Source organism: Leptopilina heterotoma, unplaced genomic scaffold, assembly GCF_015476425.1.
Source record: "Leptopilina heterotoma isolate Lh14 unplaced genomic scaffold, ASM1547642v1 Lhet_26, whole genome shotgun sequence".
Classification (NCBI taxonomy): Eukaryota; Metazoa; Arthropoda; class Insecta; order Hymenoptera; family Figitidae; genus Leptopilina; species Leptopilina heterotoma.
Genome location: NW_025110969.1, coordinates 3,917,787 through 3,923,433, shown reverse-complemented (window position 1 = coordinate 3,923,433; position 5,647 = coordinate 3,917,787).

Genomic DNA, 5,647 nt, shown 5'->3' with positions numbered 1-5,647 from the left:
GCATACACATTCGAGAATTAAAAGTCATCTAAAAGGTCCTGCATATTTAAATAAGCTTGTTTGCAAATAGCTGCGATGAAAATATAAATATATTAATTCAAATAGGAACTTTAAAGATAAAAATTAAAAATTACGGAACAATTATTGACAAAAAAATAACCAGTCCGAGTCAAATAAGATAACATTTCACTTAAACCCAATGGGAAGTAAACGATTGGTTCAATAATGGGCCATGCTTGGCGAACTCCGTTCCATTATTGGAACATTAATGGCAACCATCATTGGACCACCAATGGTTTAAACTTGGGATGATCACGCTACTGCCAATGATCGGTAGCCAAGCATCGGGCCAATATTAGTTGCCAAGGAATTGCCAAGAAAACAAAATCGATTTTTAAAAGCTTGATTTTTTATTGGCAGCCAACAAAAAACCAAGGTTTTGAAAATTGATTTTTTTTAATTATTAATTAAAATTTATTTTCAAAAAATATATTTTTCAAAAATTAATTTTAACAAAATATATTTTTCAAAAATATATATTTTTTTAAATTAATAGAACATATTAATTTAATTTGTCACCTCTGGTAAAACAAAGATGAAAGACTGATAAATTCCCTCACTTTATATCTTACAGTGGAGGGATAACTGTGAATGTCTTTGCGAGAGAGGAGCAGGTACTTATATAGAGCCAGTGAAACAGGTCACAAGCGAGAAGAAATCACTAGCATGCACTCTGGCGGCGCTTGTCGGAACTGTTTTCTGGCGCGCATGCATATCCTGACATTATCGACACAGCGCTTGGCAACCAACGTTGCGCCACTTCCGACAAGCGCCGCCAGAGTGCATGCTAGTGATTTCTTCTCGCTTGTGACCTGTTTCACTGGCTCTATATAAGTACCTGCTCCTCTCTCGCAAAGACATTCACAGTTATCCCTCCACTGTAAGATATAAAGTGAGGGAATTTATCAGTCTTTCATCTTTGTTTTACCAGAGGTGACAAATTAAATTAATATGTTCTATTAATTTAAAAAAATATATATTTTTAAAAAATAAATTTTTGAAAAATATATTTTTTAAAAATAAATTTTAATTAATAATTAAAAAAAACCAATTTTTAAAACCTTGGTTTTTTGTTGGCTGCCAATAAAAAATCAAGCTTTTGAAAATCGATTTTGTTTCCTTGGCAATTCCTTGGCAACTAATATTGGCCCGATGCTTGGCTACCGATCATTGGCAGTAGCGTGATCATCCCAAGTTTAAACCATTGGTGGTCCAATGATGGTTGCCAATTGTTTTGCCAAGAAAAAACCATTGGGCACCAAGCATGGCCCATTATTGAACCAATCGTTAACATTGGCAACTTCCCGTTGGGAAATTATTATTTTTAAGAATTTTTAAAGTAAAATTCTTCTTCCCAATGGGAAATTTACAACTGGCGTAGTACTGCGCCAGCACTAGCAGCACTGGCGGCAAGGCTGAGAGCCATCACTGGCATGGCACTGGGATGATAACGCCGTCTGGCGCTGCCGAAGTACTGTCTGTCAGTGCTGACAGTCAGCGCTGGCGCAGCACTGGACCTGTGCTGGCTGAGAATATTGCCGCAATAAATGCCGTATTGTTATTAATTAGTCGTAAATTCATAATTATAAATAACACAGCCACACAAAAAAAAAGTTCTGATCTGGGGGTCTCACTATGTAGACTTTATGTTTTTTGGGTCGCTCAATCCGAATACGAGGTCCATTTAACCTCATCAGATCAGGATTTTGAGATAACCTCAAAAAACCAATATGGCGGACACATTTTTGAAAAGTTCATTGGATTCGCTTGAAATTCGTTACTCGGGGGTTTTTGGGGTCGCTGATTACGAATTTGAAGTCTGATTTCAAAAATTCAAAATGGCGGATCCAATATGTCTGTGTGAGCCATATTGGATCCGCCATTTTGAATATTGAAAAACCGACATCAGATTCGTAATCAGCGACCCCAAAAACCCCCGAGTAACGAATTTCAAGCGAATCCAATGAACTTTTCAAAAATGTGTCCGCCATATTGGGTTTTTGAGGTTATGTCAAAATCCTGATCTGATGGGGTTAAATGGACCTCGGATTCGGATTCAGCGACCCAAAAACCATAAAGTCTACATAGTGAGACCCCCAGATCAGAACTTTTTTTTTGTGTGGCTGTGTAATTTAACAATAAAATGGTAAATAATATTAATAAATAGTTATTATTCATACAATATTTCTCTTCTTAAAGAAATTGTATTAAAGATGGAGACTAACAATGCGGATATAGTAAATGAAGTAGAAAAAAATTGTTTATAACATTTAAAAATTAAATAATAAACAATTACAGTAAGTGTGCATTAGATTTTCATATTTTAGTACCTAAAGATTGGAATCTAGAAATATCGCAAACCTATGAAAATAAACAAAATTGCTAACGAGGGGAATCGAACCTACAACCTACGGACTAACAGACTAACGCTCTAACCACTATGCTAACGACACATGTGTACAGTAAAGTATTAATATCTCAGTATGATTCAGACATACAATTATTGAGTCAAAGATGAGAAAAAAATAGGGATACGTTAGAAATAATAAATTGAAATAAAATAAATTAAACTAAATTTTTAATAATTAAATTAAATTATTTTACTTATTGCATTTAACATTTTACGTAATTCCTAAATTACGTGGTAATTTTTTAATAATTTTTTATTCATAGTAAGAAGTATAATAGTATTTTAATAGGAACCAAATTATTATTGAGATTAAAGTTTAAATTTTGTTTTTAATTTTAATTTGTTAAAATAATTTATTATTTACAAAATTAGACAATTATTTTAAATTATTATTATTAAATTTAATAAAAATAAAAAATGAACAACTGAAAAGTAAAATATTAATTTTTTTCAATAAATGTATATTTATAAACATTCATAAACTTTTTTAATAATTTTTTTCAAGTCTATGTCAAAAAAGCAATGTTGGCAAAGAGCGTCGTGAACAATTTTTCTATACTCAGCCAGCACTTGCCGCCGTGGCTTGTCCAAGCTTTGGCGAAACAAAAATTCTGTACTGCGCCAGCACTAAATGTCGAGGCTCGGCTAGACTACGCCGAACAATCGTCTGAGTACTAAGCCAGTGGTGAACATCGGCACTACACTGGCATTTCCCATTGGGTTTAAATCGACTATTTTTAATAATTTTCGAAAAAGTTCTTTGACAATTTTCAAATCCAATTTTTGTTTACAATATTTAATTTTACGAAATTTCAATTAAAATTAATTTCAAAATTCAATTATTTTTAAAAATCCACGCAATATTGCTTTTAATATTCAATTATTATCTAAAATTTTAAACTGAAATTCATTTTTAAATCAATTTTTATTAAAAAATTCTACTAGAATTCAATTATTAAAAGACAAAAATAAATAATTTATTAAATTGATTGAATGTTTCTTCAAATTTAATTCCCATAAAGAATTTTATCAACAGATTTTTAAATAAATAATTAAATTAAATTAAATTAAATTTATTTTAAAGTAAATAATTTATTGAATAACACAGCCCCACAAAAAAAAGAAAGTATCGTGCGCGGCAGACCAGACTAGTCATTTCCTATGTATTTTGACGCGCTGAACACGAATCCGAAGTCAGTTTTGCTCCATCACGTCAGGATTTTTTTCTAACCTCAAAAAATCTGTCGGATTTTGAGAGGTAGGCTATTTTTTCTTAAATTAATGGATTTACTTCAAACTTGGTAACTAGGGGTTTTTTGGGTCGCTGATGACAAATTTGAAGTTAGATTTTCAAAATTCAAAATGGCGGCTCCAATATGGCGGACGAATTTTTTAAAAGTTAATGGATTTACTTCAAACTTGGTAACTAGGGGTTTTTTGGGTCGCTGATGACAAATTTGAAGTTAGATTTTCAAAATTCAAAATGGCGGCTCCAATATGGCGGACGAATTTTTTAAAAGTTAATGGATTTACTTCAAACTTGGTAACTAGGGGTTTTTTGGGTCGCTGATGACGAATTTGAAGTTAGATTTTCAAAATTCAAAATGGCGGATCCAATATGGCGGACGAATTTTTTAAAAATTGTTAGATTTGCTTCAAACTTGGTATCTAGGGGTTTTTTGGGTCGCTGATTACGAATTTGAAGTTAGATTTTCAAAATTTAAAATGTTGGCTCCAATATGGGGGACGAATTTTTCAACTATTGATGGATTTACTTCGAAGTTGGTATCTAGGGGTTTTTTGGGTCACTGATTACGAATCTATAGTCAGACTTTCACATTTTGAACCCCCTGCACGGAAAAAATGTCCGTACACCGCTTGTCTCACTTCCAGTGCAGTTGATGCAGAGGTTGTCCGATGGAAGTGCGTTTGCTGTCTCTAAAAAGGGCCGTATATGATCCCTTTTCAAAGTGTAAGATTTGTACTGTAATTAAGGACCATTGGTGCACATATAGAGATAAACAGTGCACAGAAATTTTTTCCGTGTGGCTGCTCCGAAAGATTTTTTGGTAGAGTGTTGTGTAACGGGAACTGTAATTTTTTGTTTTGTAATGAACTACTCTCAAGAACTGACAGTTGGGTCTCATTGCATCATAGAGATCAATTCGGCAAATGCACAAAACTTTTTTCATTGAGGTAATAATGTGACAATAAGATGTAAAAGTTAAATAATAAATTTTTAAGCAACGAGATAAAAAGGTACTTTAATATCCTCTATCCTTCACTATCTTATTCCTTAAAAATACATTGTTTACCTTGTACGCTTTGCACTTTTATTGTGTTTCAGCACAATACTAATCCTGCTGCTTCGATAAATGTAGTAGGCGATGACAACTGCCCCTAAAGGGGATGTGTAGAATGATTCGCTTCCTGTTTATCGAAGTAACGAAGCCAGCGTAGGCGCGCTGCCCTGCAGGGGGACGTTAGGGTGTGAGGATGATGCCGTAGTGTGTCCGACGACGAGTTGACTTTGTCCTCGTCAAAGTCGGAAAGCTCTCATACTTAGGCCTGGGAAGGTATGAGGGTTATCACCCCTAGGACGGCGGACTCACCTGCGATCGGGCCAGGATCCCTAACGTGCAGGTTTTCACATAAATCATGGTTTCTCAAAATCAAAACAATAATAAAACTCCAAAGGCTTCAAAACTTAATTTTGCAGTAACAACGTCGGAACACTTATGCGACAGCAATGCAGATGCATTTTGTTACATATGTGGACAATTCGATGTCCCCAAAAATCGTAAATCAATAAATGAAAATATCAAACAGATCTACAAAGATTATTTTGATCTTGAGATAACCAATCAGGATAAAAATTTTGTTCCACACAAAATTTGCAGTTCCTGTTACACAATGTTAACTCGTTGGAATCATAAAAAAGAGGATAAACTAAAGTTTATAAAGCCAACTTTGTGGGAAAAACCATTAAATCAAAAAGATTGTTATTTTTGCAACACCAATGTGCAAGGATATAATAACCAAAATAAAAAGAACATATTGTATGCTAATGTCCCCACTGTAAAAAAACCAGAAATTTCATGCAATCCACCTTCTTCTCCCAAAACCTTGGAAATTGACAGTTCAACTGAAGATGTTCTAGATTTTGAAAATAAAGAC